Here is a 16,726-nt window from a genome sequence, read left to right as displayed (position 1 = left end):
CTCAAGAACCAATGAGGTTCATTCTCGTGTTACGCGTCACGTTTGAGTTTCTCTGAGAACCAATGAGGATCATTCTCGTGTTACGCATCACGTTTGAGTTTCTCAAGAACCAATGAGGTTCATCCTCGTGTTACGCGTCACGTTTGAGTTTCTCTGAGAACCAATGAGGATCATTCTCGTGTTACGCGTCACGTTTGAGTTTCTAAAGAACCAATGAGGATCATTCTCGTGTTACGCATCACGTTTGAGCTTCTCAAGAACCAATGAGGTTCATCCTCGTGTTACGCGTCACGTTTGAGTTTCTCTGAGAACCAATGAGGTTCATTCTTGTGTTACGCATTACGTTTGAGCTTCTCAAGAACCAATGAGGATCATTCTCGTGTTACGCATCACGTTTGAGCTTCTCTGAGAACCAATGAGGTTCATTCTCGTGTTACGCATCACGTTTGAGCTTCTCAAGAACCAATGAGGTTCATTCTCGTGTTACGCATCACGTTTGAGCTTCTCAAGAACCAATGAGGTTCATTCTCGTGTTACGCATCATGTTTGAGCTTCTCAAGAACCAATGAGGTTCATTCTCGTGTTACGCATCACGTTTGAGCTTCTCAAGAACCAATGAGGTTCATTCTCGTGTTACGCATCACGTTTGAGCCTCTCAAGAACCAATGAGGTTCATTCTCGTGTTACGCATCACGTTTGAGCTTCTCAAGAACCAATGAGGTTCATTCTCGTGTTACGCATCACGTTTGAGCTTCTCTGAGAACCAATGAGGTTCATTCTCGTGTTACGCATCACGTTTGAGCTTCTCAAGAACCAATGAGGTTCATTCTCGTGTTACGCATCACATTTGAGTTTCTCAAGAACCAATGAGGTTCATTCTCGTGTTACGCATCACGTTTGAGCTTCTCAAGAACCAATGAGGTTAATTCTCATGTTACGCAGCACGTTTGAGCTTCTCAAGAACCAATGAGGTTCATTCTCGTGTTACGCATCACGTTTGAGTTTCTCAAGAACCAATGAGGTTCATTCTCATGTTACGCAGCACGTTTGAGCTTTTCAAGAACCAATGAGGTTCATTCTCATGTTACGCATCACGTTTGAGCTTCTCAAGAACCAATGAGGTTCATTCTCGTGTTACGCATCACGTTTGAGTTTCTCAAGAACCAATGAGGTTCATTCTCATGTTACGCATCACGTTTGAGCTTCTCAAGAACCAATGAGGTTCATTCTCGTGTTACGCATCACGTTTGAGCTTCTCAAGAACCAATGAGGTTCATTCTCGTGTTACGCATCACGTTTGAGCTTCTCAAGAACCAATGAGGTTCATTCTCATGTTACGCAGCACGTTTGAGCTTCTCAAGAACCAATGAGGTTCATCCTCGTGTTACGCATCACGTTTGAGCTTCTCAAGAACCAATGAGGTTTATTCTCGTGTTACGCATCACGTTTGAGCTTCTCAAGAACCAATGAGGTTCATTCTCGTGTTACACAGCACGTTTGAGCTTCTCAAGAACCAATGAGGTTCATTCTCGTGTTACGCATCACGTTTGAGCTTCTCAAGAACCAATGAGGATCATTCTTGTGTTACGCAGCACGTTTGAGCTTCTCAAGAACCAATGAGGATCATTCTCGTGTTACGCATCACGTTTGAGCTTCTCAAGAACCAATGAGGATCATTCTTGTGTTACGCAGCACGTTTGAGCTTCTCAAGAACCAATGAGGATCATTCTCGTGTTACGCATCACGTTTGAGCTTCTCAAGAACCAATGAGGTTCATTCTCGTGTTACGCGTCACGTTTCAGCTGCTCAAGAACCAATGAGGTTCATTCTCGTGTTACGCATCACGTTTGAGATTTTCAAGAACCAATGAGGTTCATTCTTGTGTTACGCATCACGTTTGAGCTTCTCAAGAACCAATGAGGTTCATTCTCGTGTTACGCATCACGTTTGAGCTTCTCAAGAACCAATGAGGTTCATTCTCGTGTTACGCATCACGTTTGATTTTCTCAAGAACCAATGAGGTTCATTCTCGTGTTACGCATCACGTTTGAGCTTCTCAAGAACCAATGAGGTTCATCCTCGTGTTACGCATCACGTTTGAGCTTCTCAAGAACCAATGAGGTTAATTCTCATGTTACGCAGCACGTTTGAGCTTCTCAAGAACCAATGAGGTTCATTCTCGTGTTACGCATCACGTTTGAGTTTCTCAAGAACCAATGAGGTTCATTCTCATGTTACGCAGCACGTTTGAGCTTTTCAAGAACCAATGAGGTTCATTCTCGTGTTACGCATCACGTTTGAGCTTCTCAAGAACCAATGAGGTTCATTCTCGTGTTACGCATCACGTTTGAGTTTCTCAAGAACCAATGAGGTTCATTCTCGTGTTACGCATCACGTTTGAGCTTCTCAAGAACCAATGAGGTTCATTCTCATGTTACGCAGCACGTTTGAGCTTCTCAAGAACCAATGAGGTTCATCCTCGTGTTACGCATCACGTTTGAGCTTCTCAAGAACCAATGAGGTTTATTCTCGTGTTACGCATCACGTTTGAGCTTCTCAAGAACCAATGAGGTTCATTCTCGTGTTACACAGCACGTTTGAGCTTCTCAAGAACCAATGAGGTTCATTCTCGTGTTACGCATCACGTTTGAGCTTCTCAAGAACCAATGAGGATCATTCTTGTGTTACGCAGCACGTTTGAGCTTCTCAAGAACCAATGAGGATCATCCTCGTGTTACGCATCACGTTTGAGCTTCTCAAGAACCAATGAGGTTCATTCCCGTGTTACGCATCACGTTTGAGCTTCTCAAGAACCAATGAGGATCATTCTCGTGTTACGCATCACGTTTGAGCTTCTCAAGAACCAATGAGGTTCATTCTCGTGTTACGCGTCACGTTTCAGCTTCTCAAGAACCAATGAGGTTCATTCTCGTGTTACGCATCACGTTTGAGATTTTCAAGAACCAATGAGGTTCATTCTTGTGTTACGCATCACGTTTGAGCTTCTCAAGAACCAATGAGGATCATCCTCGTGTTACGCATCACGTTTGAGCTTCTCAAGAACCAATGAGGTTCATTCCCGTGTTACGCATCACGTTTGAGCTTCTCAAGAACCAATGAGGATCATTCTCGTGTTACGCATCACGTTTGAGCTTCTCAAGAACCAATGAGGTTCATTCTCGTGTTACGCGTCACGTTTCAGCTTCTCAAGAACCAATGAGGTTCATTCTCGTGTTACGCATCACGTTTGAGATTTTCAAGAACCAATGAGGATCATTCTCGTGTTACGCGTCACGTTTGAGCTTCTCAAGAACCAATGAGGTTCATTCTCGTGTTACGCATCACGTTTGAGCTTCTCAAGAACCAATGAGGTTCATTCTCGTGTTACGCATCACGTTTGATTTTCTCAAGAACCAATGAGGTTCATTCTCGTGTTACGCATCACGTTTGAGCTTCTCAAGAACCAATGAGGATCATTCTCGTGTTACGCGTCACGTTTGAGCTTCTCAAGAACCAATGAGGTTCATTCTCGTGTTACGCATCACGTTTGAGCTTCTCAAGAACCAATGAGGATCATTCTCGTGTTACGCATCACGTTTGAGCTTCTCTGAGAACCAATGAGGTTCATTCTCGTGTTACGCGTCACGTTTGAGCTTCTCAAGAACCAATGAGGATCATTCTCGTGTTACGCATCACGTTTGAGCTTCTCAAGAACCAATGAGGTTCATTCTCGTGTTACGCATCACGTTTGAGCTTCTCAAGAACCAATGAGGTTCATTCTCGTGTTACGCATCACGTTTGATTTTCTCAAGAACCAATGAGGTTCATCCTCGTGTTACGCATCACGTTTGAGCTTCTCAAGAACCAATGAGGTTCATTCTTGTGTAATGTCACATTGGATCACATTCCTTAATGGCGCATTTTGAGACACTGTTTCTTATTTAAGGGGAAAATAAGAGTGGATGGATTTTCACCACAATAGGGTGGTTGTGTAAAAAACACAGTTGTGTACACACACTGCAGACACATAAATATGTTTAAAAACAATATTTAAAGGCAAATTACAGTTCCATTAAAAAACAACAACACTTGAATCTGAATTTAAACGATGGAGTGTTATATATTTGTCTAATCGATCTAATCGATGTTCCTAAAACAGAAAACATTTAATATTTTCTCAACCAGAACATTTTACAAAACATTATATTAGAATATTACCCATAATCCCTTATCTGATCCCAGTGACCTGATTACGAGAGAAAGATTCAGAAAGCGTTTGTGAAGGACGTGCAGGATTATGGGTGAAGAGAAACGGGTTGAGAAGATATTTATTGCCGTTATTAGCACTATCACATCTTCACAATCAGGTCTTGTGTGGTTTCCGTGGTTTTGCGCTAATAATGAGCGCCTCGTGACCTCTGACCTGCTCCAGTTAAACAGAAAGTCTAATAAAAATGACGAGTCCCGACTGTATATCCATAAATCTGTCCAACTTTGAGACCACGAGCTGCTGTATTTCAGTCTTGTGGAGTCTACATTGGCCTTGACCTTGATGATGTAATGAAATCATCAGTCACATGACTAAAGTTCTGCTTTCCTCTCTCAACGTTGAGTTATGAAAATGTTATTTCTAAAAGTTCTCTGAACGTTCAAAAATGTCACTTTTTTTTGTTTTGTTTTGTTATGTGAACGTTCAGGGAACATGCCATTCTCTCATTATGGAAATGTTACTTTTGAATGTTCTCTTGAAACATTTAAAATACAGTTCAATAACTGTCTAAAGTTCATCAATTATGAAACCAGTTCAATTCAGCCATAAGCAGCTCTACAGAAGACAGTAGTGTCAACAATATAGTCGACATTCGTCCATTACGTGCAAATTTGTCAATTATGAAAAAAAGAGATCTCGTTTGAGATTTTTCTTTTTACTGGACAGTGTTGTTATCATTAAAGGATAATTCCGGTATTTAACACCTTGAGTCTATATTGTAGTTTGTTTTGGATGAACAAGAGTGGTGGACAACATTTTTTTGACAATGGTTCCTCTCTCGAGTTTTTGACTATAAAAGAATTGGCCATGGACCCATTTAACATTGGAGTCAATGGGCATGTCCGAAAAATGTCATTAAAACAGCCAATAATGTTCGTTTACAAAACTGTGCAACTCACCGAGTGATTAGTGATGTTCGTTGATGATTATAAACAATATATCGTCGCAATATATGATTCCAATCCGTTTATTTTGCTATAGTGGAACTATGTTTTCAGACACTTCACAACCGTGTAACTTCCGCTCAATATTTGAATCTGAAGCGTTAGCACACTCCCGACCACTTGATGGCGATAACCGATGTTTATGTCTCGCGGGACACTCACGGTCACAGTCGAGTTCAACTTCATATTACAAGTAACAATTAATGAAGGTTTTGTTTGTTTATTTGGCTTACTCTCCCGGAGCACAGTTGCTCTGCTCGCTAGCCTTATGAGAAACGGAAGCGAGCAAAAAGACGACATCGACCAAATGTAAACAGCCCCCTTTCCGTTTCCGGTAGCGCATTTATATTAACGAGCACTCAGTCCTTCAACAGAATTCAATGGGATTTTACAAAATGTCGAATAAAACACGACAGAAACTGTATTTCGCAACACTTTTTGTTTCTGGAACATCAACTAACATCACTAATCACTCGGTGAGTTTAACAGTTTTGTAAACGAACATTATTGGCTGTTTTAATGACATTTTCGGACATGCCCATTGACTCCAATGTTAAATGGGTCCATGGCCAATTCTTTTATAGTCAAAAACTCGAGAGAGGAACCATTGTCAAAAAAATGTTGTCCACCACTCTTGTTCATCCAAAACAAACTACAATATAGACTCAAAGTGTTAAATACCGGAATTATCCTTTAATCATAAACTAAAACTATAAAATACGTTTTTCTCAATTGTTTACACACAAATACTGGTACTTGAGACACAATGACCACAACATGTAACTCATTCACCAACCTCCCGAACCAGTTCTGCTAAACTACAAGCACAATTCCTGCTTTACACTCAGATTGCAGTTATAAAACACACTTTTTTCATAACACTACACACAATTCTCTGCTTTTGGCACAATTTTCATGCAGAAAGTCTCTTATTTTCACAAGAAACACACAGCCATTCACATATGCACACTGACTCATCACATGATCAAACACACTCACACAGTTCTACAGTCAGCAATCAGAGCGTTAGCAAGGGCAACAGGAGCTCCTCAATGGATGCCAACATTGGATTTTTTATTTGTTTTACTGTAACTACAGTAAATTCTTCTGTTGTTTTGTATGTACACCACTGTAAAAAAAAAAACATCCCCAAGTCAAAATTTTCTAGTGACTGATAACATCTAAATTTTTCAATTAGTCTGACATATTATTTCTCATTGAGCCAATGTTAATAGACTATTGCAACAATTAATTCAATTTATTTTACAGAATTCCACTTGGGCCAATTAAAACATTTAGATGTGACCAGTCACTAGAATATTTTGACTTGGAGAGGTTACATTTTTTTTTACAGTGTACATTGTTTTTGTAGGAAAAATAAAATATATTTGTTACCGTGTATTTGTGAGTATACGTGTAACACTGAACAAGTCATTATGATGAATGGAGAAGAAGTGTTTTACATCGAGCACGTCAGTGTTCAACTGGTTCTTATAAATGTCTATTCATATGATGGTTTGTGTGTGTCATTTGAAAACAAAACACCATTTTGAGAAGAAATAACATTGTTTTGAATGTAAAGTTTCATTTTGCAGGAGAATTGAGTTTTATTTTTATTGAAAAAAAAAAAAAAAAAAATCTACCCAGTGTGTGTGTTTTTTTATTGTGTGTAGAGTAGAACATGAGGCATGCTTTCAGAAAATATGTGTAAACAATCGAGATAAACTGTAAGTAAATCTAAAAAAACACAGACGTTTTTTATATCAGTTATCAAAGCAACAAAAAATAAATTGAAGTTAATATCATATAAATTAAATATATATTTTTATTTAATTCCAGTCAGAAAGTCCACATTTTCTAATCTCCGCTAGTTTATTTAGAAGTACTAAAACTGACTGAAAATAACTAAACTGAAACTTAAACGTACGCACACACACACACACACACACACACACACACACACACACACACAATGAGAGGAAATAATAGCACAGAGGAGTGTCTGAATTCAGCAGGTCATAGATTCTGATAAGTGAGGAAATATTCCTGTTTGTTGCGGATCCGTACGCTCACACACACGTACACACACACACACACCGTCAACAATCATACATGTCATAATAACACACAGCTTCTGGAGGATCCTCTGGAACAATAGCGCTCCACAGTCTCGGCTCTTATCAGTCTGCGCTGTTATCCAGCCTGTCTCTGTTAGTCTAAACCCCCTCCAGCTCCAGCGGCCGTTATCAGCCGGCTGACGTCAGGCCCCGGGGCCCGAGACGGCCCCGATAGTGTCCCGCCGCGGACCTGTGGACCACAGACCAGGAGCCAGCGCCCAGAACCCGTCCGGAAACACACTCAGCGGTTCATTTACTTCTCACACACCGGCCAATATATGAAGACTTCAGATGCAAACGTTTCTTTTACACTCTAAAAAATGCTGGTTTGTTTCAACAAAATTTTGGGTCAAATATGGACAAACCCAGCCGTTGGGTTAAACTTTTTAATTACATTTTTAACCCAATGTTTGGGTTTGTCCATATTTGACCCATAATTGGGTTAAAACAACCCAGCATTTTTTAGAGTGTTAAATTATCATTTTTATCAAGCCTGTATTTTTAAGGTCAATACACTCTAAAAAATGCTGGGTTGTTTTAACCCAATTTTGGGTCAAATATGGACAAACCCAAACGTTGGATCAAAAATGCAATTTAAAAATGTAACCCAAATGGCTGGGTTTGTCCATATTTGACCCAAAATTGGGTTAAAACAACCCAGCATTTTTTTAGAGTGTAATTTCACTTTAATGACAAGGAGTAATGATGCTGGAAATGAAGCTTTGATCACAGGAATAAATTACACTATACTGTATATTCACATAGAAAACTGCTATTTTAAAATGTAAAAATATTTTTAAATATTTTGAATGTATTTTTGATCAAATAAATGCAGCTTTTGCTGAGCAGAAGAGACTTAACAAAACAAAATAAATCTCACTGCCCCCAATATTTTCTGAACAGATCCTTACACAAACTCTTTTGATTGAACCATTCAGGAAACTTTAGCAAATTCCTTTACTAATGACCTCTGACCCCAGAATGCATGTATGATGTCACTGCAGAGAAATGAAGGGGAGAATAAGTGAACTCTGTAACACACTCTTTATTTCCGACACACACTCCTCAGACGCGCTCTGGGCTGAACGGAGGATTGTATCCTAATAAAAATATCATCTTTTCAAATAACGCACTCTAAAAAATGCTGCGTTGTTTAAACCCAATTTTGGGTCAAATATGGACAAACCCAAAGTTGGGTTAAAAATGTAATAAAAAAATGTAACCCAACGGCTGTTATATTTAATATATATATATTATATTAAATATGCATATTTGACCCAAAATTGGGTTTAAACAACCCAGCATTTTTTAAAGTGGAAAAGCAAAGTCGTTCATAATGTGACGCATCACTGGAGATAATCCCTATAATATATATATATATATAACAGGGAGACAGCCGGTTAAGGAAAAGCTACAACATGGACACGCGGAACACACTTCACGCAAACACACGTCTCGTTCTTCAGATGTTAAAGCACCAGGACTCAAGGGGGCGATAGAGTTTCCTTCAAATGTTTTCTACGTCATTAAACTCAGAGTTTTAGGCCCCGTTTACACGTACATGCTTATTTTGAAAAATGGAGACATTTCCCTTCGTTTGTGTTCTTCATTTACACGCAAACGGAGAATTCGCCTCTGAAAACGATTCTTTCTAAAAACTCCGGCCAGAGTGGAGATCTTGGAAAACTCCGTTTGCACGTTTGCATGTAAACTGAGAAAAAGAGTTGTAGGCAGCCGACGTCACAGTATGAGACTGTGTTCTGATGTTCTGATCTGGATTCTGATTGGCTAACGTGGGCTTGAGCTTCTCGTGACACTGCCACCTACAGGTTTGGCCGGCTCTATATCATCGTTCCCAACAGGGGGGTCGCGTCATATTTTGAAAAGTTTTGAGCAGTGAGCATTAAATAAAAGTCCTTACTTTTTTCTGTTCAAAATGTATATAATGTTTATAACTCCACATCAGCGATATAAACTCATCAACTAACCGTTTAGAGACGTCCTGTTGCTTCTACATGTGTCACTTTTTCTCGAGTCTCTCCATCTTTCTGACTCCGTTTTAACATTAAAGGCAGAACAGTTTCTGTCATTTTAGTGTGTGTGTGTGAGGTAATCGCAGCTGCTAACACACACAAGCTCTTGAAGCTCCGCCCCCTGTGCTGGGAGCAGCAGCTCATTTGCATTTAAAGGGCCAGACACAAAAACTATGTTTTTGCTCACCATCAAAAAGTGACAATTTTAACATGATATATAAAAATATATGTGGGGTATTTTGAGCTGAAACTTCACACACACACTCTGGGGACATCAGAGACTTATTTAAAATCTTGTGAAAATGGCATTATACCACCGCTTTTACTTTCCCACTCGACTCTGGCCACTTACAGTCGACTGAACCTGACTGATCTCTGTATACACTGAACTTATGACAATATAAGATTCCATGACAGAGTATGTATATATATATATATATGAGAGAGAGAGAGAGAGAGAGAGAGAGAGACCTGTTTGTACAAACAGGTGTGAGTTTGTCTGGGCCGGAACACATTGGTTTATGCAGGTGCAAATTTCCCATCGTTAACCACACACACACACACACACACACACACACACACACACACACACACACACACACACACACACACACACACACACACACACACACACACACACACACACACACACACACACACACACACACACACACACACACACACATCATTCTTTATGATTTATAAGCATGTTTCATCATTGGAACCTCAATTTAGGTTCCCAATTTAAACCTCCTAAAAAACACCGAATCCCTAAGCAAACTTCCCAACTCTCTCTCTCTCTCACACACACACACACTCTCTCTCTCCTTCAGCTCCAGGTGTGTATCGCCCGATAAGGGTTTGATAAGGCAGATCTGTAACAGTATTCCTGCTGACCCATCACACACACACACACACACACACACACACATACACACACACACACACACACACACACACACACACACACACACACACACACACACACACACACACACACACACGGCCTTGAGCTTCAGTCCCAGAGAAGGGAGGAACATCTCTCCCTCTCTTCTTCAAACTCATTCCCTCTCTCCATCTCACTCTCTCCGTCAGACACACACACACTCCCTAAATTTCTCTCGCAGCTGCCGTGACCTTGGATGTAAATAATTATTGGAGAAATGAAAAAGAAACGGACGGACAGAACCGGCAGAAAGTCTCCAAATTCCCCTTTAGAGTTTTCTGGGAAACATTCAGGCCGTTAAGACTTTCCCACTCGGAAAACTGCAAACTTGTGCATGAATATACAACTGAGATGTGTGTGTGTGTGAGTGTGTGTGTGTGTGTGTGTGTCTATGTGTGTGTGTCTGTGTGAGAGAGTGAGTGCCTATGTGTGTGTGTGTGTGTGACTGAGTGAATGTCTATGTATATGTGCGTGTGAGTGAGAGAGTGTCTGTGTGAGAGTGAGTGTGTCTGTGTGTCTATGTGTGTGCGAGTGAGTGAGTGTGTGTCTGTGTGAGAGTGAGTGAGTGTGTGTGTGAGTGTGTGTCTATGTGTGTGCGAGTGAGTGAGTGTGTGTCTGTGTGAGAGTGAGTGAGTGTGTGTGTGAGTGAGTGTGTGTCTATGTATGTGCGAGTGAGTGAGTGTGTGTCTGTGTGAGAGTGTGTGTGAGTGAGTGTCTATGTATGCGAGTGAGTGAGTGAGTGTGTGTCTGTGTGAGAGTGTGTGTCTGTGTGCGAGTGAGTGAGTGTGTGTCTGTGTGTGTGTGAGTGAGTGTCTATGTATGTGAGTGAGTGAGTGTGTGTGTGTCTGTGTGAGAGAGTGAGTGTCTATGTGTGTGCGAGTGAGTGAGTGTGTGTCTGTGTGAGAGTGTGTGTGAGTGAGTGTCTATGTATGCGAGTGAGTGTGTGTCTGTGTGAGAGTGAGTGTCTATGTGTGTGTGTGAGTGAGTGAGTGAGTGAGTGTGTGTCTGTGTGAGAGTGTGTGTCTGTGTGCGAGTGAGTGAGTGTGTGTCTGTGTGTGTGTGAGTGAGTGTCTATGTATGTGAGTGAGTGAGTGTGTGTGTGTCTGTGTGAGAGAGTGAGTGTCTATGTGTGTGCGAGTGAGTGAGTGTGTGTCTGTGTGAGAGTGTGTGTGAGTGAGTGAGTGTGTGTCTGTGTGTGTGTGAGTGAGTGTCTATGTATGTGAGTGAGTGAGTGTGTGTGTGTCTGTGTGAGAGAGTGAGTGTCTATGTGTGTGCGAGTGAGTGAGTGTGTGTCTGTGTGTGTGTGAGTGAGTGTCTATGTATGTGAGTGAGTGAGTGTGTGTGTGTCTGTGTGTGTGAGTGAGTGTCTATGTGTGTGCGAGTGAGTGAGTGTGTGTCTGTGTGAGAGTGTGTGTGAGTGAGTGTCTATGTATGCGAGTGAGTGTGTGTCTGTGTGAGAGTGAGTGTCTATGTGTGTGTGTGAGTGAGTGAGTGAGAGAGTGAGTGTGTGTCTGTGTGAGAGTGTCTATGTGTGTGTGTGTGTGGACACTTAGGACAAGAGTCTTTGATGACCTGAGGGCTCAAACCAAGGTCCTGGTTTATAGAGCTGTGATTCTCCCAACTCTGCTGGAGGAATCCTGGACAGCCGACAGCGGAGCCGAGAGCACTGGAACTCTTCCATCGAACATCCTTCAGAAGAATCTCGAGGATCAACTGGGAAGACAGACGAACAGACTCCAGTATTCTGGAGGAAACGAATATGCCCAGCATCACCATAATGCAGAACCACTGGACAGGACATGTCATCCGCATGCCCAATAATGAGTGAGTGAGTGTCTATGTGTGTGTGTGTGTGTGTGAGAGAGAGTGTCTATGTGTGTGTGTGTGAGTGTCTATGCGTGTCTGTGAGAGTTTCTATGTGTGTGTGTGTGAGTGTCTATGTGTGTCTGTGAGAGTTTCTATGTGTGTGTGTGTGTGAGAGTGTCTATGTGTGTGTGTGAGTGTCTATGTAAGTGTTTATGTGAGTGAGTGAGTGTGTGTGTGTGTGTGTTTACCTGCATGTCATGTGACATTAACATCATCAGAGGACAGTGAACAAGCAAATGTATTGTCAATTATTGAAAAATTATTTTAAAATCTTTAAACTCACCTTTAAGTAAATATTTTAGTTGAAGCTCATTTACATATAGAAAGGAACCGTAGCGAATGAACAGCCGTTTAAAAATACTCCCGAGAAACTGAAACTTCAAGAGACATTATAAGAGCAGAATACACACTTGACACACACACTTCTCCTCCTCTTCCTCCGCTCTCTGTGTGAGAGGAACACGAGCTGATAAGAGTCGAGCGCTGCATTACTCTCTCTAATTACTGAGGATAGTTCATCAGACCGACCCAACACTGACAGGAGAAAACACTGCACAGACATCAGTGTGTGTGTGTGTGTGTGTGTGAGAGAGTGAGAGAGATGGTGTGTGTGTGTGTGAGTGTGTGTGTGTGAGAGAGAGAGTGAGAGAGATGGTGTGTGTGTGTGTGAGAGAGAGAGAGTGTGTGTCTATGTGAGAGTGAGTGTCTGTGTGTAAGAGAGTGTGTGAGTGTGTGAGAGTGTGTGTGTGTATGTATGTGTCTGTACGTGAGTGAGTTTGTGTGTGTGTGTCTGAGTATGTGTTCACACACACACACACAAATATAATGAGGACAGAGACTTTAAAGAGGGTCGTCAGTGTTTACATGCTGTTTAAGACCCGAGCCTGAACTCACTGTGTCCACAGAGTCTTCTCACTCACACACACACACACACACACACACACACACACACACACACACACACACACACACACACACACACACACACACACACACACACACACACACACACACACACACACACACACACACACACACACACACACACACACACACACACACACACACACACACACACACACACACACACACACACACACACACACACACACACACACACACGACGATCATTTGGCTCAGATATCTATATTTCTTTTTTAGTTTAGATTTAGTTATCATGCGGATGGTCACGTGTTTTGTGTGTGTGTGACTTGCGCCGTCACTGGACATCCATCATAGCTTATCATTCTGAGTAAACAGCACAACTGCAACACACACACACACACACACACACACACAGCTTATAAATACTTTCTTATTCAATTCAAAAGTCAATTATAAAGAGACAAAACATTTTAGGAGCTATAACACACACACTAGTAAGATACTTCTTTTATATAATGTTGATAATTATATCAATGTAAAAAAGATTTTACATACTTTCCAGCAGTTTTCATACCAATGCCCCGTAAAAGCAGAAATCAGAGGTTATTAAACAAAAGAAGGACAATGATCTTTAAAATGTAAATTATTTTTGTCATTATAAAGAAACGTAATGATTAACATCATTAATGTGTTACATCACTTAAAGTGCATGAAGTATATAAATTAGTGCTGGGCAATGAGTAATCGCATGCAAAACAAAAGTTTGTGTTTACATAATATATGTGTGTGTGTGTGTAATGTGTAGAATTATTTTTTATATAAATACAAACATATGCATATGTATATATTTACGAAATATTTGCATGTATATATTGTATATATATTTATACATACATACATATATATATATGTATGTATGCACATGGGTCAATTTTTTTTAAATTGAGATTAATACATCACCTGAAAGCTGGATTAATAATCTCTCCATTGATGTGTGGTGTGTTAGGATAGGACAATATTTGGTCGAGACACAACTATTGAAAATCTGGAATCTGAGGAGCAAAAAAATGTAAACATTGAGAAAATCTCCTTTAAAGTTGTGCATTTATGTTCACGATTGTGCTGCATTCACTCACAAAAATACATGTTTTATATATTTACGGTAGGACATTTACTAAATATCTTCATGGAACATGATCTTAATATCCTCATGATTTTTGGCATAAAAGAAAAATGGATAATTTTGACCCATACAGTGTATAGTTGCTATTGCCACAAATGCGACTCGAGACTGGGTTTGGGATCCAGGGTCACAGATATTATGTAAACACAAACTTTTATTTTGGAAGAGATTAATCGTTGCCCAGCACTTATATAAATAAAACTGAAAAAAAAAAAAAAAAAAAAAAAACCTTGCACTTGCAACAATGTGACAGTTTATGGCATACTGTATACATGCAAGTAATAGTTAAAAGCAGCAGACGGTGTACAGTAAGAGTGTGTGTGTGTGTGTGTACAGTAAGAGTGTGTGTACAGTAAGAGTGTGTGTGTGTACGGTAAGAGTGTGTGTGTACAGTAAGAGTGTGTGTATGTACGGTAAGAGTGTGTGTGTGTGTGTACAGTAAGAGTGTGTGTGTACAGTAAGAGTGTGTGTGTGTGTGTGCAGTAAGAGTGTGGGTGTGTACGGTAAGAGTGTGTGTACAGTAAGAGTGTGTGTGCAGTAAGAGTGTGTGTGCAGTAAGAGTGTGTGTGCAGTAAGAGTGTGTGTGTGTGTGTGCAGTAAGAGTGTGGGTGTGTACGGTAAGAGTGTGTGTACAGTAAGAGTGTGTGTGCAGTAAGAGTGTGTGTGCAGTAAGAGTGTGTGCGTGTACAGTAAGAGTGTGTGTACAGTAAGAGTGTGTGTGTGTGTGCGTGCAGTAAGAATGTGTGTGTGTACAGTGAGTGTGTGTGTGTGTAGTAAGAGTGTGTGTGTGAGTAGTAAGAGTGTGTGTGTGTGTGTGTAGTAAGAGTGTGTGTGTGAGTAGTAAGAGTGTGTGTGTGTACAGTAAGAGTGTGTGTGTGAGTAAGTGTGTGTGTGTGAGTAAGTGAGTGTGTGTGTGTGCAGTAAGAGTGTGTGCGTGTACAGTAAGAGTGTGTGTACAGTAAGAGTGTGTGTGCAGTAAGAGTGTGTGCGTGTACAGTAAGAGTGTGTGTACAGTAAGAGTGTGTGTGTGTGTGTGCAGTAAGAATGTGTGTGTGTACAGTGAGTGTGTGTGTGTGTAGTAAGAGTGTGTGTGTGAGTAGTAAGAGTGTGTGTGTGTGTACAGTAAGAGTGTGTGTGTGAGTAAGTGTGTGTGTGTGAGTAAGTGAGTGTGTGTGTGTACAGTAAGAGTGTGTGTGTAGTAAGTGTGAGTGTGTGTGTAGTAAGTGTGAGTGTGTGTGTAGTAAGTGTGAGTGTGTGTGTAGTAAGTGTGTGTGTGTGTGTGTACAGTAAGAGCGCGCAGTAAAGACAGGGAGCGTCTGGTTGTGTTGCTGAGTTCAGGCTCTATCGGGCTGTTTACGGTGTTATCGTGGTGTTGTGCTGACTGAAGGACACATCTGACCTCACACAGATAACACACACACACACACACAACCGTACAACTGCAGGTCTGGAACCCTTTCTCTTCATCAAACACAGCGCTGCATCTTGAGGACAAAAATCTGCTGATCGGTTTAATATCACCAAATTTGATGATGTGAAGTTCGAAAATGCCAATAAAAACGAGTTATTTTTTCCACAAAATAAGATTTTTTTTTTTTAATTGTGTATTTATCCCAGCTAACAAAAAAATATTCTAAGAAAGTGTCACTAATATTCCCATTATGTTATGAAATTCATTTTGGAATGTTCATAAAATAAAAAGGTTAAGGAAACATTCCGTTGTATCGTTCTTCAAACATTGATGGAATGTAACTTTTAAAAGTAACATTTAAAAACGGTTAACTTCTCGAAATAACAAAAACAGTCAAACGTTCGGGTTTTAGTGACAGAAAGCAGTATTCAGAAAGTATAATTTAACTTAAAAATCTTCAAAGCAGTGAATAATACTGTCAGCAAAGATACTCGAGATCCAAGTGCAAGTGAGTAAGAGTTTATTTGCAGTGATAATGAATATAAGCAAGGCAATAGAGGCAAATCCTTGAAGCACGATGATCACCGTAGACTTGCAGTAATCCACAACGAACAGAGGAATCCTCTCAAGACCTGGACAGATACAAAACAACGATCTGACAACAAACACAGCAAACGCTAGGCAGATATAGGAGTAGTAATAGTTTGCAGGTGAGCCAACCTGATTAACTAATCATCATCAAGGTTGCTAGGAAACCCACACAAGCAATCAGACGGTTGACAACACTAGACAGACACACAGAGAAGAAAACACAGACCCATGAACCGTGACAGTACCCCTTCCCTATGAGCGCCTCCTGGGGAGCTTACCTGGCGATTGTAAGCAGCGATAAGAGACTGATCCAATATGTCTCTCGCAGGAACCCAACTCCTCTCCTCCGGACCGTAACCTTCCCAGTCCACCAAATACTGAAATCCACGCCCCCTCCGCCTAGAGTCCAGAACACGTTTTACCGAATAAACAAGTTCCCCATCTACGAGTCGCGGCGGTGGAGGAACCAGGGCAGACGGA

The sequence above is a fragment of the Phoxinus phoxinus genome (genome assembly GCF_949152265.1).
Source record: "Phoxinus phoxinus genome assembly, chromosome: 16".
In the NCBI taxonomy this organism is placed as follows: Eukaryota; Metazoa; Chordata; class Actinopteri; order Cypriniformes; family Leuciscidae; genus Phoxinus; species Phoxinus phoxinus.
The sequence above is the reverse complement of the archived record's forward strand: the minus strand, read 5'-3'. Positions refer to the sequence as shown.